This window comes from Pinus tabuliformis, chromosome 8, assembly GCF_031772625.1.
Source record: "Pinus tabuliformis cultivar Carrire ecotype Pingquan chromosome 8, CPIR1, whole genome shotgun sequence".
In the NCBI taxonomy this organism is placed as follows: Eukaryota; Viridiplantae; Streptophyta; class Pinopsida; order Pinales; family Pinaceae; genus Pinus; species Pinus tabuliformis.
Window position 1 is genome coordinate 1,735,643,432 of NC_142294.1, and position 19,936 is coordinate 1,735,663,367.

Here is a 19,936-nt window from a genome sequence, read left to right on the forward strand (position 1 = left end):
GTGTGCACGGATTACCTGACAAAGTGGGCAGAAACAAAGGCAATCAAAGCAGCAACAGAAGAAAAAGTAGCTGAGTTTTTGAGGGAAAATATCTTCTACAAGTTTGGCTATCCAAGAGAATTAGTCACAGATCAAGGAAGTTAGTTTACCTCCAATCTGATTGAAGACCTGCTCACACATCACAATATTAAGCACAGAACTTCCACCCCTTATCATCCGCAAGAAAATGGACAGGTGGAAGTCACTAATAGAGCTTTGGAAGGGATTTTGACTAAGGTAGTGAGCAGCAACAGAAAAGATTGGGCAGACCGATTGGTTGAGGCCACCTGGGCCTATAACACTACTTGGAAAACCACCATAGGTTTCACACCCTATGAGCTGGTCTATGGGAAGAAGGCTTTGTTGTCCATAGAATTTGAATATAACACATTAAGGATGGCAGCTCAGCTAGACCTAGATCTCAGCCTTGCACAAAAGGAAAGATTGCTTTAGCTAAATGGATTAGATAAATAGAAAATGCATGCCCTTCTCCACCTAGAGTTAGTCCATCTTCAAAGAAAAATATGGCATGATCAACACCTCAAAGAGAAACAATTTCAGCCAGGAGATTGGGTGCTATTGTATGATTCGAGATACAAAGATTTCAAGGGCAAGCTGAGGACAAGATGGCTGGGACCATATACAGTAGAAAAATGCAATGACAATGGTTCAGTCCTTATCCGGACCATTGATGAAGAAGCCATCCCCATGCTCATCAATGGGCATCGATTGAAGATCTACAGGAAGCCCCTTTCCAAGCAGGAGTTCATTGAGACTCTGGGTAAATCAGTGTTGGTAGTGGAGCAGGTCCCTGTCTCCACTCCACCCACACCCTGAGCAAAACCAAAAAAAAAAAAGAAACACAAAAAAAGAAAAAAAAATAGAAAAAATAAAGAAAAAAGAAAATGGAATAAAATATCCCTGGGTGAAAACCTCTTGGAGGCGCCCAGGGCAGGTAGTGAGGGTGAAAACCTCCTAGAGGTGCCCCAGCTGTCTCAAAAAAAAAAAAAAGGAGAAAAAAGAAAAACCTAACTTCTTTTGAATAAATTGCAGGTTGCAGGAAGGTCATTGCAGGTTGCAGGAGGGTCGCACAAGAGGAAAAAGACATGGCTAGGTTGCATGCACCCTTCACAGTCCATCACCCCATCACCATTATCCTTTCCCAAGTTTTGGTCTCATTTGTTCTGAAATTTCGCATCCTACAGGAAACTCTGTGTATTCTATAAGAGGATCCTGTAGAAACTACAGAAAGGCCAAAATCAATCTCAGAGAAGGACCCGAGGGTTGGAAAGTTGTCTATGAGGTCTGTGAACCTCCCTGCCACCATCCATCTTCCTATTTCGCCATTCCATCCCTGTACACCTACATTTCCACTCATTTTTTTGTGTCCCTGCACAACCACATATAAAAATTCTGTTTCTTTCATTCTGCAAACCAAAAAAAAAGAATGTTGACAAATAAAGGCAGTAGCATTTTTTCTCATTCCTACTTGATATCTTCCAGCTATGATTTCTTTTCAGTCGAGACCTTCTTCAGCAGTTTTAGCCCTACTCAAATATTATCTTGGATTTAAGAAGGAGAAGCAGCTACAGGAAATCCTACAGGAATCCTGTAGCAGCTGATCCCTTTGAAAAACATACTCCAGAGACAGGATCAATGCAGTAGGACATATGAAACATGTAAGGAGAAATGTTTGAACGAGAGATCATCAACAAAAGCCCAAGGCCAAGCATACAGAGTGCAAGCAGCAACAACAACAAGGAAATGAAGTGCCAAAGTCTGAAATATGCATAACACAACAGCAACTGAGTAGGTAAGTGCCTAAACCTATTCCTTGAGTGCATGAATAATATTCCAAAACTGCATGAAATGTTGGAATGGTCAATTAAATGGAATTGGTAGCCAGCTAACTGGCCTCCCTAGTTCAGTTATGCACCCTTGTGGAATTCAAATGAGCCCCGTCAAATTCAAACTGCCGATCAGATACGCAGCCAACACTTGTGGTATGTCAATCTGGGAAAAAACATTCGGGACTGGTAGTGGTGGCGGCGTATAATGGGAGTAAGGGAGGTGATGGCGATTAGGCGGCATGCAAAACCATTATGACCATGACGTAGGATCAATGGTTTGGATGGGGATGACGTACTGTTATAGACAATTTTGTGCCTTGCATGAATTGTCAATAATCCAAGGGATCCAAAGTCCCTAAACATGATGTTCCTACCCCTAGAGGAACAAGGTCAGCAAGCCAACAGCTCTCAGATCAGTTCTCCACCTGAAAACACTCAAAAACAAGCAATCCTGAAATCAAAGCAGGTGCTCCACTAGGTTTCTGCGCTGAAACTCAGCTGCTCCATGGTGTACCTGCGTTGCAAAGCAAGTGGAACAAAGGCCACCTGCGCTGAGCGAGATGGGACAAGTGGCACAATGAGTCATTTCTCTGGAATCTTCCAAAAATGACACTTGGATCAGGGATTTCGCCTTGTGATGAGTCAAAGGCTCTGTTTCTCCAAGTGGAAGCAAGGTTCTCCAAGTGGACTCAAGAACTGAAGATCAACTGAAGAGAGAGAGGACACAAGGCAGCTACACATCAGTTGCAAGCTGACTCATCCTTTCTCAATTCATCTATATATTGAGCTCTCTCCTATGAGCTCAAGAGGCTGGAATTTTGTGCAAAGTAATGATATGCTGTTGGTTTCACTATAGAGCTATTGGGTGATTGCTTGAAGGAGGTGAAGAGGAGAAATTCTTTCTGCTGGGAGGTGTTGCTGGATTGGGGCCTTCAATGGTTGTAACACTCTCAGAACTTTACTTCTTCTATTAATAAAAGCTATTGAGGTTCTTCTATATGCACTTGTTTCAATGTTATGTTGTGATGATTGTATATTTGATTTATGCTAATCCTTGAATCAGTTATGATTGCATGCTTCTTGTAGTTTCCTTCTTGGTTATTTTGCAGGATCTCATTGTAGCTGGGCCAGCAAAAGAGCAAGGAGCTGGGAGCAAGCAAGCAAAGAGAAGAGTTTGGATTCGACATTAAGCGCAAGGCAACGGTTAGTGCATTTCTTCATTCTCTCTTGCTTTCATAAAGAAGTAAACCTTAAGTAGTTTTCTTTACAGTTGTTGCTGAGGTACTATCACCCTTAGAGTGGGATAGGGTCATCCGAATCGGATACTTTTCCCTACAACAAACTGGCGACTCCGCTGGGGATCGTATCTGTTTGATTGTTTGTAGTATTTTGCTATTCATTTCCTGAACAAAAGAGTACCAAATCGAAAAGCTTTTGACTATATCAAAAGCGAAGTAGAGGGCAGCTACTCTTGCTCATTTCTGAGCATGTTCATGATTTGAAGAGCTGATCTACAAGGATCCTTGTAAGCTCTTAGTGATAGCTTTTCACCTTCCTAATCATCCCTTTGAGTGTGCTTGACTGATTGTTTCTGATTTGAGCAAAAACTGTGAATTTTTGAGAAAATTGTGACCCGGAAACTGTGAAAACGAAACTTTCGTTTTCCAAAGCAGGTAGTACACAGGCTACCTGCTTTGCAATGCAGGTCCCGAAGGGGCTACCTGCGCTGAGAGCCAGATTGGCTGTGCAGCACCTGCGTTGGCCCAATTTTGCCTTGTGCAGTTGGGGTTTCCTCCCTTTTTCCTGCCTGTTTTCACTATAGTTTTTTTGCAGCCAGTTACCAGTCTTACACCTATCTGAAACCAACCTTACTTTCCATAATTCCGCCTCTGTTATATAGCGAAATTGTACTTGTTCTTTTGTATTTCTTACGTCATTTACAATTTCCCATAAAGAAAGTGAACTAGTCTTGTTTTTGGCCTCTTAGATCTGAACCTGTGTTAGGCATTTTGCTGGTCTAAATAGTTAGCTTGTTTGCTGTCCATAGCTGATTAGTCTTTTCACTTTTGTCATTATGGTTTGATTTCATGTATTTCCAGTGATTAAACAAGTAAATCTTAAGGTGTCTTTCGATTTTGGACTAGCTTGTTTACTTTCGCTTTAAATCGAAATCAAAGGTATATAACAACTTTCTTTTTGTAGCATATCAAAGTTAAGAAAGGGAAAAGAAAATACATGCATTGTGCATTTTGCATTTGACTGCTTGCATGACGATTTAGGAAATTTTGCATTAGTGTGTGCTCTATGATCTGTGAGAAAAGATTTGCCTTTCTTCTCCCTCAGTAGTTAAGATTTTCAAAGTTGAAAGATTGAAAAGTTTGCTTCTCATCTTAGACTGCATTCAGGAATTTGTTACATACATCTCGTGGTGATCCTTAAAGGCAAACTGCTAAGCAAGATCAACATTAAAATAAATTCAATTTACATAACAACGCTTTGTAACATAACGCAAACATATAGAGGTCTAGGTAGAGACGTGTTCCGGCATTGTTAAACTAAGTGACTATCGATCTCTACGAAGGTGGGTGATTCCTCCTGAGAGTCGGTGGCGCTAATACGGACTTGTGCTCCCACGTACCGTCGCGTATATATTGGGAGACCCCTATAGGAATAAAGCCTTTATCCATAGGAAGCCGTGTCGGCTGCCCTACTGATCGCAATGCAGTGAACACAGCATTCACGAAGATTGACCACACGTACCGTAAAACGTATTCCGTGGTTTTGCGAAAGGTTTGGCACACCCTTTGCCTAGAACTCCAGAGCAGTTTTTTTTGGCCTTTTTCAAACTCTATAACTGAAAAAGTCCAACCGAGCATTTGTCACTTCGGGCTCGTTAATACATCGAAGGAGACTAGAGTCATCTTTAGCTTTTTCTTGACTCTTTAAAACTGAAAAAGCAAGTTGTGTCTAAAGCGTCGTTATAAAATTTATTTTAAGCGGAATAATCATCACCCTTCCCTCGTTGATCTTCGAAGTTAGTCCACCACAAGTGGAAGTTCCTGTAGAATCGCTAAGAAATCTTTTGGATAGACTAGATATGTCTGAACAACCGTCGTCATCTAGGACTGTGTCGTCCGACACAGCTGCAGCAGAGCCTCCTGCTGCTACTCCAACGATGTTCGCTGGTATACCATCTGTCCCGGCAAATTGTCAACAACAAGCCGGAGTCCAATCAGGGACAACGACATGGTTAGTTCCTATTTCTTCATCCGGATTATCATCTGGTATTTGTTATGTTGAAACTCGCCAAATTGATCCATTTGGATGTCAATCTGGGCAATCAATCCCCTTGAGTTCCGGATTGATACCATATGGGGGGCAGTATGCCCTTTCATTACCTCCTCCGGGAGGATGTCCATCCGTGAGTTCACAACAAAGTTCAGGTCAAACTGGAATTACATCCAGCGGTTGGGTACCAATACTGCCTCAACAACCAGGAGTTGTATATTCTATGCAACCAGTCCACCCTGTGTCGAATGTTGCCACTATACCTGGTATGGTGATTGCGTCGCAAGTACAAGCGCTGCCTACTGTATGTCAACCCCAAGTTTCTCAGGTTGCCATACAACAGCCTCTTGTCTCTACATCTCAATCGCAGCCTCAGGTCAGTGCCTCCTTATCTGGAGTGACTCAGGATCAAACAAGTACTGTGACTCCTCATCTTGGTCAATCATCTAGTATTGGGCATCAGCAAATGGTCCAACAACCAGAGCTGGTTCGAACTCAACAACCGCAATTCCAGCAATCATATCAAGGACCTGAGCAACAAGTCTTTGTAAGTAATGGGCAACCATACTATAATGGTTATACCCATCAACCTTGTCAAAGTTGCCAACATTATGCTGGTATGCAAAGACCCACTGCTCAGGCGATTCCATCTTATCCTGGATATGCTTCGCCTAACCTGAATCAACAGTTGCCCTTTGTAGCAACTCTAGAATTACCAGATCTAAACCGGCTGACGAATGATCCAATTGCTTATGCCCCTTGGTGGCCAGCGATTCCACACAAACTTCCATCAGACATTCCTAAATTTAATGGAAATCCAGGAGAAGACCCGTCGAATCACGTGATGACATTCCATCTATGGTGTTCATCAAACACCCTGAATGATGATTCGATAAGACTTCGCCTTTTTCAGAGAACGTTAACGGGTCCAGCGGCAAAATGGTATATTGAATTGCGTAGAGCTTCGTTCGACAACTTCAGTGCCTTAGCTACAACCTTTTTAACCCATTTTCAATTACCGATAAGGTATGAAACGGGAACAGAACTCCTTACCAACTTCAAACAGACAACGGCCACTCATATATCTGATCATATACATGAATGGCGACGTCGTCGTAGGATGGTAAAAACATATGTTCCCGATCAGCTATTAGCTGAATGGTTTATAAAGTCATTACTTCCGGCCATAACGGAAGATGTGGCCAAGGGGGGAGTCGTAACAGAAGAGCAAGTTATAGCTCGTGCGCAATATCTAGACTTGGTTTATACTCAGTCTGGCATGCTCTACGACAAAATACCTGACGCCCCTAGACCGGAATTCTCAATTCCTCCTCCTCCTAAATCAAACAATGACTCTCACGCCGGCGAGGACGTGATTGGCAAGCACAAAATTTACAGTCAAAATGCAAATGAGAAACTTCTTGCCTCAGAAGTAAATGCCATGTCGACCGACAAGGACAAACAACTGAAGCAACCAGGGGGCAAGAAGAAAAAGACAGGAAGAAAAAGGAAACCCCCGGCAGGGTGTCATATATGCGATGAGGATCATTGGACGAAATATTGTCCACATATAGCTGAAGTTAAGAAACTCTTCAAGAGTTCAAAAACCCCAGCAGTATTGACTGATCCGTTTCCTAATCCAGGTCAAAATATGGTTGCTAATCAAAATGCTTCCGGATCCCAAGTGCTTATGTTGTCTACCTCAAAGCAACAGAGTAATGCTCTGACAAGGAATAAAGATTACGGGAATCCAAAGCTGTCGAACAACAAGGTTAATAAACGACCTAGTAGTTCAACAACAACTTTGACCGAAGTTGTGCCACCCATCGTTCCTGAGCCAATGATAAAGTCGCCAAAGGGAGTAGTACACAAATCGACATTTAATCCTCGTGCCAAAGGAGCACAGAATTATAATATAGTAAAGGACCTGGCCCAATCGCCGTCCACTATGTCGACACTTGAGGTACCACAAAATTGCCCCTCCCAAGAGCAAGCTTTATTATCAGCAATAGGTGGGATTGGCCCAATGGATTCCAATCTTGTGGCCTTTGATCATAAAGGATATGACCCTCAGTTACCAGCTCAACTAGCTTTCCTTATTCAAGTGAAAGCCCTCAACAAAACTGTTCATCGAACAATTATTGATGAGGGGGCATCTACATGTCTTATGTCGATGAGTTGCTGGAAAGATTTAGGCTCACCACCCTTGTTGGAATCGTCAACGACGTTAAAAGCATTTGATGGACGATCATACACTCCATACGGGATTTTAAGTAACTTGCAAGTTGAATTGGGGGAAAAACAGTAGGAATTGATGTTGAAGTAATTGATGGAAACCTCGATTACAACATCCTACTAGGAAGGCCCTGGATCTATGCCATGGCCGCGATTGTGTCGACCTACTTCAGGAAGATTGCATTTCCCTTCCAAGAAGGAATTACAATCGTCGACCAAAAAACTTTTCTCCCCAACAGTTCACAAGTTATGGGAAGCATTCCAATGATCCATGGAAGCAATCATTCGCTCCAAAATATCGGAGTAGGTCTCCTAAAAGACCCTACTTTAATGGGTACTTTCGCCCTACCGCCTCCAAGTAATCTGGCAGAAGTGGCCACGGTGGAAACCTACAAAATGAAATCTAATCCAATCTTCTGGTTGGATTCAGAAGATTCCTAAATATTTTGTCGGCATGGATCATCGCCCTAATAGAAATACTGTAAATACAGTGGGCTCCCGAGGACGGTTCTTATCTCGTGTCAACCTCGTTAAAAAATGAAACAAGGAGTCATGAGGATAGTTCTTTTACTATGTCAACCTCATTAAAAAATGAAACAAATCCCCTTTTCAAAATTCAAAGGTAAACCTTCATTCCAATCACCAAGTTGAATGCAATGAAGCTTGGGGGGCACCCTCCTTTGACATGCGTTATTATGATGCTGGGGGCATGCATAACGAGCAGTTTTGGCAAAGTTCATGCTCGTTAAAAAATAAACGCAAAATCGAGCAGTTTTAGCACATAGTTCATGCTCGTTAAAAAATAAACATAAGTTGTGAGCAATCTTCCCCTAGAGTTCAAGCTCACCCAGAAAAAAATGAACCGGTAAATAACCCTGGTAAATGTAACCTTTGACAGCCATATTAAAGCCCTTGGTCGTGTTCTTGCAGTCTCACCTCCATCCGTTCATTTGGCCAATCGTTCATCTCCATATGTTTGTTTACCCATTTTGAGGAACAGCTGCGAAGAGTGATGTCACTTAGCCATCCTTGTGACACTGCCGTGATTGGAATATTCCAACCTGTACCTGGAATCTGCTGCTACCCTGTTCATCACTCGTTCCTCAAAAGACGAGTCTTCTTTGAGCTCTTTTCACTGACTCGTAAAATATGAAAAGTTTGCCGAGTTTTGGCCTTCCAGCTCGTTAAAGCGACCGGAAAGCTATCCCTCCTCTAGATTTTAATCTTTTTGGACCTGAGGGATTATTGCACAAAAAGATCGAGCGCTTGTTTGTTCGGCTCGTTAAAAGTACCGAAAACTCATCCCTTGAGTATTGTTTTATACTTTTTCGGACTTAAGGGATTAGATGACGAAAAAGGAATTCTGGAGTTAACTTTATGTACCTTTTCAGACTCTCTAAAAGTGAAAAGGACCGAGTTATCCTTGTCGTTAGACTCGTTAAATTTATTAAATAGCGACAAACTTGTCTTTAGACGAGAACGAGTTTCCCTATCGCTAGGCTCGTTAAAACATAGTGATGGGCTTGCCCGAAGGGCAGGTTATAGAACAAACATATGTTATCCTCCTCAAGCTTGACAAAAATAAAGAGGTACTGGTCAGCAATGACTGGGGAAAAATTGGGAGAACCTCACAGCTTTAATGGTAGCAAGTCGCTCTTGAACATGACACTTTGTCCTCCGTATCACATCGGGTTGGGTTGTTTCATTCACCGGTCTCATCACCATGGTCCTCGCCACACCATCCATAGTTGGGGTAATGCTACCGATCCATCACATCAGTGTCGTTATATGTTCAAGAGATGTTGTTCTGCAAAGAGTCAACCGTGTCCCATCCACTGCCATACATTATCCTTCATCCATTTCATGACCGCCACCCTGAATCATACATCACAGTTTGTTTTCACCTCATCACAATCACTAGCTCCGTTCCGTGTCAATGATGTGGGATTCATTAAGGCCCTCCTTTGACGGATCACTCCTTGTCGACATCAGCTCATTATCCAAGGAGTTGATCTAGGAACAACCCCTTCAGTACTTTGAAGCTTGCATGCCTCAATGGCAAGTTTCTCACTTTCGGCGACAGGTATACATCAATGACCTTCGACCAGAAGATTTTGCATGGTGGTCGATGCCAAGTCCTTTATTCCCACTGTTATCACAAAACCAGTACTAGGGACTGCAACCAAGCAAGGTCTCATGTAACTGTTTCAGACCATACTTTAGATTAGGAATTAGCCTTCCTAATCAGAGAGGGCTCTCTCACAACTCTTGACAAAATCCTTCAAACACTAGATGGCTAACTCTTTATTTACTTATGAAAGCATAACTGGTTGGAAACACATCAAACTAGCTCTCATTGGGCTATGGAGTCTATAATATCAAGTAAACAAGGAAAACACAGTGACCTCATAGAAATCAAGGCTCTTAGCATTACATGTCAAACATATTTCACCAAAACATAGCTTGTTGTATACACAGGAAGTCAGAGCATATATTTATGAATTCTGAGTGATTGCATACAACAAAACCATAAAATAACATAAAGTACCACACATCATCACTACATTTGATCATGACAATCCTTCGAGAATCTTGAGAAGAGAATAACTCTGTTTTACTATTACTGTCAAAAAAGGTCTTACAATGGCCCAAAACAACACTGTTTTTCTATTAAGTATCCAACCTTTTTTACATAGAAGTTATTCCTATATATAGCCTATCAAAATACTACTGCACGAGACTTCCCAACGAGCATGAAGGGAGCTCGGAATTTTGACATTAATGACCTTAACTACATCATAAACAAACTGATTGATTACAAGAGATATGGTGTTACGAAAACAGGGGATTCCATCATATTGGCACTTTAAGTCTTTATCCTCGTATACTTTGCTGCATTCTTTGGAGCTTGCCACCTGTAGCATTACAATAATAACCACATCCAAACTGAAAGCAGATTCAATGTATGAACAGCTCCGGATACCTGATGCATAGATGATTCAACAACCAATAAGAAAATGAAGCCTATATTCTCGGTTGCTGCCTCCCATCGGTGTTCATATATTAATGATCCATCTTTAAGCCATTTAATCCTTGGATAGTCCCGTGTGACTGAAGAAAACTCATGATCTGGCTATCCCATAACTAGACAAGTGTATCACTTAACACCTCAGCAGCTCTATCAAAACCCTAAAAATTCGGAGATAAAGTGACTTTCAACAAAAGACAAAACTTTACCTTTACTTCGAATATTTACACCTGGCCTCCTTTTTAAATATCTGACTGATCTTCTATAACCTCCATGCTGGCATTAAATCATCTCTTTAAATAATTGCTGACCTCAGCATTCCAACTCAAGTTTTCAACATAACCAGTCACCTACAGCAGTTTCGTAGCGCGCTACGAAACTGCTGTAGGTCATCAAAATTAAATACATGAACCTTAAAACAGCAATGACTCAAGTCTGTGATTTCTTCAGTCATTCTATACAGGTGTGAAGACATCAAAAAGTCTCAAAAAACTTTAAAAAGACGGTGGCCCCAAAATATATCAAAATTTGAAGAAAACACATTCCTCCTTGAATCATTTAGCTAGCTTGTCTAGCTTTTCTTTCAGGCTGATGACTTCTTCCTTCAACTTCTTGTTCTCTGCTCTTAGACCTGCATTCATTTGTTTCATAGTCTTTGCCTGCTTTAGAGCTGGCACTGTCCATATATAAGCATCTGATACTGAACTAGCTTGACTGATCAAACTTGTTTTACCTTTCATTACAGCTTTCTTGTAGCTTGTGTATCTTACTGCCTTTTCTTTAAAAACATTTTGAACCTGAGGTATTTCCTTGCTTGCTCCAGCTTGTTTCTTAATGGCAATCACATTTCCACTTTGACTAATAACCACCTTATTGTCCTTGTTCTTGTTTTTAGCTGCTTGGAGTATTTCAGAGAAGATTTCAAGTGCCTCTGTCCTAGGCATCTCTGAAGGTACTTTCTCTTTTTGAGCCTTTTCTACTTCTTTCATTTGCCTTCTGGTCATTGGCCTGCGAGGTTTAAAGGCATACTCTTCACTTGGTTCTTCAAACTTTAACCTTTTAGAAGCCTTTGACTTCTTAGAACTTTCAGGTGAAGATTGTGTTAGATCAATATGCATTGGTGATACCAATTGATCTTGCTCAATCTCAAGTGGTTCAATTTGAATTGGATGCTCTTGTTCTAATTCAATGGCTTCCAACAAGTCATTTAAACTACCCTTAGAAACAGGACTCTCTTCCACAGGGGCTGACTTTCCTTTTTCTTTGCTTAGCTGGCCTCTAGTTCTCACCCTTGAAACCCTTTCAACTTCACTAGACTTAATTTCATCTTTTCTTTTGTGAGTCTTCTGTTTTGATGATTGAGGTGTTTCTTTAGGAGATAACTTAGAAGTTTCCTTTTCAGATACTCTAGATGATTTTGAAGTCTTGTCCACTGATGCTTCAGGTGTTTCTTTAACTGCTGACTTGGGAGTTTTCTTCATTGATGCTTCAGGTGTTTCTTTGACTGTTACAGACCTCTCTGGCTTCTTTGTTTTAGCTTTGGGCTTCTTATGGTCTGTTATTTCCTTCCTAATCTCAGCCAAAGTAGTTTCCTCACTCCTATCTTCTCTTTCTCTTGCAGGTAATGGAGTGAGGCCCGTTTTACTAGGGAAACCGGCCATGAACACAAACGAATCCCAGTCCTTACCAATTTTATGTAGGCTATCCAACACCAGTAATTTAACCAGACCATGATGAAAGAGAGATGTTTCATAAGCTTCCTTTTTCAACTGAATCTTGTCACACATCTTACTAATACTCCTGAATAAGTAAAAAGGTATGTCTATTGAGCTCTTACCAGTGAAGTGTAGCAGCAGCTTGAAATGGTATGAGTAGACTTTGTTGTACCGACCTTCACATGTCAAGTACTTCTGGATACATGTCAATAGCATAGCATAATTCTCCTTTAGATAGCTCCTTGGGACAGCTTTAGTGAGATCTTCGTCTACATATGGTGCCTTTAAGAACTCCTTACATGGACCCATGTCAAACTTGAAATTCTTGAACCACTCTTGGCCACCCCTCGGGATTTCTGTGACAGTAGAGATGACTTCAGGGGATACCGGAAACTCCAACATAGCCACCTTCGAATTGAGTCCAGTGAAGTTCAATGCAAATGCCTTGGTCACTTCTGCATGTCCACCCTTTAGTTTTTCACAAAACCGCCAACAACCAGCACTTCTGAACGCCTTTGCTACTTCCTCATCCCTGAGGGTTACATCTAATCCCTCCGGCTCTGTTCTCACACATTTTCCCGAACGGTGCTCCTTTCTTTCCATGCTTCTTTGCGCAATTCTACACAAGGGAATGACGGAGGTTTGCAGCACCAAAACACTCTTTAACTGTAGAGAACAGGCTCGCTTGCAGTAGTCTGTTTAGAACAAAGCTCAAGCTTTTCATAGAGCAAAAGCATTCATTATGTTATGAAAAACACATTATGGAATGACCACCTCCTATAACGTCCTCCAAACTGACACCTAACTCTATGACTTCGGACCAGATGGCAAAGTAATGGCTAATCATGAAATAGAAACGGTGTGAAGAAACAATTATGACCGGATTCGTGACTCATTACTTCTCGGATTAGACATTCAGGGAAAAACGCTGCACAAAAGCCTGAAACCGCGATTTCGTAGCGCGGGCAGTTCAAATTTAAGGGAATGCGCTATGAAATCGCTGACAAACGGGGCGCTACGAAAACACGCAAACATTATTTCGCAGCAGAACTGACCAATCACACTCGCGCTGCGAAACTGCGCAAGTACCTAAGACATCATACCCGCGCTGCGAAACTGCGCAAGTACCAATGACATGACATGACATAACTAACAATGACGGAGGATGACTAATACCCTTGCCTTTACACGAATTTCATCCATAACTCTTGAATTTCAAATTTTGAAATTGACAAAAGCAAACAAACCTATTTACAAGACCTCAAGACCTGAGAATAAACTTATGGACAATTATCATATACATGAACTATAGATTCTAGTGATAACACCCACCATGTGAATTGTACTGCTGTACCTTGAGGGTCATCATCCTTATCGGTGATTCCTCTCGCGCTTGTTAACGGTTTACATCATTGACCGGTAATCAAGCGATGTCTTTCCATGTTCGACTTCAAGAAATTCTCACATGGATCGACTTGTACATCGAGTGAAGATCGGAAGAGATTGAAGACCCCGGATCTAGTTTCATCCATTCGGGCTGCGATATATAATCAGGATATAAAGACATTTGATATGTACATCATTGCAACAGATGATCATCCTTCTCAAAGGATGATAATTTCAGCAGAGAATTATCAGTCTACCATCAGACGATCGTCTGTTCTATGTACCAAAATGAATTTATAAAGCTGAGCATGGGAATGCCCGCCTCAGCTAGATCATGAAAAAGTATGAAAAATAATGTATTGTATTGTATCTTATTACAGGACACTTCTCAGCAGATTGAATGAACTTCGGATCCTCCTAATAAAGCATTTCACCCGATAAACGACCTCACACTTTAGGGGGCATCTGTTATAGACAATTTTGTGCCTTGCATGAATTGTCAATAATCCAAGGGATCCAAAGTCCCTAAACATGATGTTCCTACCCCTAGAGGAACAAGGTCAACAAGCCAACAGCTCTCAGATCAGTTCTCCACCTGAAAACACTCAAAAACAAGCAATCCTGAAATCAAAGCAGGTGCTCCACTAGGTTTCTGCGTTGAAACTCAGCTGCTCCATGGTGTACCTGCGTTGCAAAGCAAGTGGAACAAAGGCCACCTGCGCTGAGCGAGATGGGACAAGTGGCACAATGAGTCATTGCTCTGGAATCTTCCAAAAATGACACTTGGATCAGGGATTTCGCCTTGTGATGAGTCAGAGGCTCTGTTTCTCCAAGTGGAAGCAAGGTTCTCCAAGTGGACTCAAGAACTGAAGATCAACTGAAGAGAGAGAGGACACAAGGCAGCTACACATCAGTTGCAAGCTGACTCATCCTTTCTCAATTCATCTATATATTGAGCTCTCTCCTATGAGCTCAAGAGGCTGGAATTTTGTGCAAAGTAATGATATGCTGTTGGTTTCACTATAGAGCTATTGGGTGATTGCTTGAAGGAGGTGAAGAGGAGAAATTCTTTCTGCTGGGAGGTGTTGCTGGATTGGGGCCTTCAATGGTTGTAACACTCTCAGAACTTTACTTCTTCTATTAATAAAAGCTATTGAGGTTCTTCTATATGCACTTGTTTCAATGTTATGTTGTGATGATTGTATATTTGATTTATGCTAATCCTTGAATCAGTTATGATTGCATGCTTCTTGTAGTTTCCTTCTTGGTTATTTTGCAGGATCTCATTGTAGCTGGGCCAGCAAAAGAGCAAGGAGCTGGGAGCAAGCAAGCAAAGAGAAGAGTTTGGATTCGACATTAAGCGCAAGGCAACGGTTAGTGCATTTCTTCATTCTCTCTTGCTTTCATAAAGAAGTAAACCTTAAGTAGTTTTCTTTACAGTTGTTGCTGAGGTACTATCACCCTTAGAGTGGGATAGGGTCATCCGAATCGGATACTTTTCCCTACAACACGTACCCATCCGGCCACCTCACTTCCTCACCACAGATTACACCAACAGTTAAAGGACAGTGCGGTCGAAGCCACTGCCACCCTTTGTTTCATTCTTCATTCACGACATTCTCGACTGCAGTACTCACCTACCACTTCCAGAGTTGTTACACAAAAATATCGTCACCATGATTATTTGCAGTCAGTATGGGTCTATCAACACTTGTACTGTCCTCCTAAGCAAGTCTCAGACCTCAGCTCTTCAAGTCAAGCTTTGAAAATGAGAGAAAGACATTGAAAATCAACAAAGCTCTGGTTCCACACTTTCTCTCACTATTACCTGCGGTCCCGCACCTCCTGTTTACAAAAACTGTGGACCTGCCTGCTCTGTCCCTAAAGGAGTGGGTGCGGACCCCTGTGAAAGTAAAAAAGGCGCAAGTTTATTCTAAAAAACTCACTTTGGGTTAATTCTAGATGATTCTAGAAGGAATTTTGACGTGGATTGGTCGCCCTTAGGTGGTTCATGCATCCCAAAAGAGAAGGAGCTAATCCCTTGATGAGAGGAGTTATCCCTTTGAAGGAGGGCTTTATCCCTTTGAAGGAGTACCTAGTAACTTCCCTCTATTGCACTATAAATTAAGGCATTGGGCTGGTTGCTAGGGAGGATAGAAGCTGAACATTTTTGAGGGTAAATGCTGGTGGAATTGAGACTTCCTAGTTAAGCTTGAGAGGAGAGATCACATACCTTTTTGGCTTCATTGGGAAGAGAGTGAAACTTGTCAAAGTAGAGGAGACTTCTTGTTGGACCCTGGGAGGAGCTTGTACAGCATCAAGGCACAGGTTGTAAAGTTCTTCTTTGATTTGAATTAATACAATCGGATTCATTTTTCTCAACAAATTGTCTCATGTCATTTGTTTCATGAATTCCTTGATCTTCATGTTAAATATGTATTATGATATTGGCTTTTCAGGTGCTATTTAATTTTTTTCATTTTGTGTTTGCAGATTCGCAACGAGGGAGCTCACTTGGATCAAAGGAGCGAGGCTTCCACAAACTTGCATTGGACCCAAGGTAGGCCTAAAACACTTGTTTTCCTTTGTTTATAAATGCATATTTAGAGAAAGATAGTTTTTGATTGGCTTGCTTGTCACTAGATTCGTTAGATTCTAGGAAGGTCTATCTTTTCCGCAAGATCGACTCATTCCGTGTGACAAAATGACGACTCCACTGGGGACTCCAAAGGAACCTCCTAAAAGGTCCTGGGACCCCAATCACATAGCACTGAAGTCGACGAGGAATGTCATCTATGCTGGTCTCCGGAATGTCTCATGTCAAGCGCTCTAGATGACTCTCCAACTCGGCCAAGGTCTTTGCTGATTCGTCCTGTGGGGCTGGCGTGGCTGCAGCTGGTTGTTTCCTCTCATAAGGTCGGAGAGCGGTTGGTCACTGTGGACCCACATCTGCATTTCAGACTTTTACTATCAGTTTTGGGACGATATAAAAAATAAAAAAAAATTAAAATAGGAAAATGTTGAAAATGATTTTACCTGAGTCGTCCCATTGCTCTCCTGGTGGAAGAGCCATGTCTGCGTCACCACGAAAATCTACCCCAGCGTAAGGGAAGTCCTGAATAGAAAAAACCCGGTTTTCCAACCATTGGAAATACTCAGGTTTGAATCGAACAACCTCTGTCCCCTCGTCTAGATGACGGGCCATAACTGCAACCCATCGCATCAGTTTGGGCTCTCGAGGAAGCGCAGCTCCAACAGTAAGGTGCTGCAGGACCAACATTGGGACCCTCTCTAAACCAAAGCTCACAACCAAAGCCCCATAACCAAAGGTCTTCAGTTTTCCGTTCTTGGCTATGGTCAGTTGGCCTTTTACATTGGCCAACACAGCATCGCACCAGTTGAAGATGGTGCCTCGAAAGCAGTCAACTGCCATCCACATCTGGGATCCGGTGGCAATATGTAACGCGACACTCCTGCAAAGTCTGGTGACAATAAATGCGATCACCATGAGCTCAGGGCGGGATATGGTTTTAATGTCTATCCCTTTGTCTCTAGCCTGGCTGTTGCAGAACTCTAGCCGGAGGCTATCGACAGACTGGCCACCTGGCCTAGTCCCGAGTAGAGTTAAGTCTTCGCCTCTCTTAGGTAAACGAGTCAAGAAGTATATGTCTGCCGGCTCGATTTCGAGCTGGTGGCCACCAATGAAGAAGCACTGGTCCTGTATGCTCCATCTGTCTACCAGCCACTGTAAGAAATTCACCTGGGCCCTCATGCCAGGTATGGCCCAGAATTTGTACAAGGCGCATGCCTTCAATGCATCAATCGAAGGTTGGTGATTCAACGTGGCAAGATCCACGCCCTCATGCTCCCGTTCACGCCAATCTAGCATGATGTACACTCTACATCCAATAAAAAGACAAATTAGAATGCTAGAAATTAAATTGTTTGGGTCAAATTTGAAAATTTTTGGGTTAAAAGCCCTTGCTGCGGGGACCGCATCCTCTGTGTTAGAGACAGTGCTTGGGTCCGCACCTTGCCTACATGGAAGGTGCGGACCCCTGACTTTTTACCCAATGAGAAAAAGTCGGGGTCCACGGGCTGCCAGTGTTACGCCTGCGGGCCCCCGCGCGCGGGTTTTTAGCCTAAAAACCCTCTAAAAAATGAAATAAAACCTTAAAACAAAAAATGAAACGGTTGAAATTGAAGAGTAGGATGATGTGGATTACCTGGAGAATACGACGTTCGATTCAGACGGTTGGATTTTCCGCAATATTCACGGAAAGTTTCTGAACAAAAGCACCATTTTCTCACCCAAATCTCAAACGGTAAAAATGAATTGACAAAAGCCCTTTTTATAAGCTTTTTGAATAAATGAATTGCAAATTTGTTTATGTTTTACTTTAGAAAGATAATTTTTGCGACATTTTTATCCATTTCAAATAGGTATGAGTAATGTTTGCATTTTTGTTCAGGATAACAGATTATTCAGGCGAAATCTATCATTTTCGATGAAAAAACATTTAGAGTCACCTTTAAGCTCTTTTCTGACTCCTAAAAAATGAAAAGATCGTCGAGTTTTTCTTTTTAAACTCGTTAAAACGGAACTAAAAAGACGATCCACTTACAACGCTTTTCTGACCGTAAAAACATGAAAAGATTGTCGGATTTTTGTCGTTTCAAATTCGATATTGATTATAAAACAACGTGTCGTTGATCGCTTTTTTACTTTTTCGGATCAGGGGAACTAATTACGAAAAGTACTCCTTGGTCGTAAAGATCAAGCGGTTCTCTCAAGTATTATTTTATACTTTTTCGGGCTTGGGAGACACAAATTTACGAAAAAGGTCAACCCTGGAGTCTTCTTAAGTTTTTTCAGACTCTCTAAAATTGAAAAACGCCGAGTTTCTCCTATACTGGACTCGTTAAAATTTCACAGTAAAGGACCTGTTCAATTACAAACAGGAACGAACCACTCCTTCTTAGGGTTCGAATTTAAACTAAGTTGGACTCATCCGAAGGATGAGCTTATAATCAAACAATTGTTATCCTCCTCAAGCTTGTCAAAAATAAAGAGGTACTTGCCAGAAATGGTGGGGGAAAAAAGAGAGAAAGATGAGCCTGTTTGTCATACTTTGTAACCACTCTTGAACACGACACTTTTATTCACCTGGGTTGGGAAATCCTTTGCCTAACAGTTGATCAAACCACATTGAAAGTCTTCAGCCGGTTTCTGGGTATTAACTTTGGGTCAATTGTTACCAAACCATCTGTTGTGTCGTTATGTGTTCAAGAGGTCACTGCCAATAAGCCATTCATCTGCAAAATACCTGTCATCCATCTTGACCATCCCTGAGTCAGTCCTTGCAACTAAATTTCTTCAACTTGATCTATGATTTCGTGTTGTGGGCTTGCCTGCGACGGATCGCTTTCTATCGACTACAACTCATTATCTAGAAACATGATCTAGAAATCGTCAGCACCTTGGGATCTGCATGCCTCAATGGCAGGTTTCTCGCCTTTGATGACAGGTTGCATCATTGACCTTCGATCAAAGGATTTCGTGACATGTTCGACATCAACACATTTATTCACATCTCATGGATTGTACTGGGTACTTTGAGAGCCATTGACATCACTGGTGGTTTCTCTCACACTTGTTAACAGTTTACATCATTGACTGGTAATCAAGTGGTTTCTACCATGCTCGACTTCAACACATTCATTCGCATGGATAGAATCGTACTGTTTCAGGAAGTAGAAATGAAGACCCTGGATTTAGTTTCCGCAATCTAGGCTGCGAGGAATTTTGTATTTATTATATGATGGACTATTCATAAACATATGGCTGCGTCCATACTGTGTCCACATGAGTCTATACTTGTGATGTATTACAAGATCATTCCTGTATCAGAGCAGTAGATAATTTTCTAAGTCAGTTTTGATCTGAGTATGGGAATGTCTACCTCAGCGATGATATGATCTCATATATATATCTTGCATTGAATGTTTTTACAGGTTCCGACCGGACTCTCCACAAGATGATCCTCGAAATGATAAAGTACTTCACTCTTCCTAAATGATAAATGAAATCCTCATCTACTACAGATTTCGCACTTTAGGGGGCAATCTGTTACACAAAAATATCGTCACCATGATTATTTGCAGTCAGTATGGGTCTATCAACACTTGTACTGTCCTCCTAAGTAAGTCTCAGACCTCAGCTCTTCAAGTCAAGCTTTGAAAATGAGAGAAAGACATTGAAAATCAACAAAGCTTTGGTTCCGCACTTTCTCTCACTATTACCTGCGGTCTCGCACCTCCTGTTTACAAAAACTGCGGACCTGCTCGCTCTGTCCCTAAAGGAGTGGGTGCGGACCCTTGTGAAAGTAAAAAAG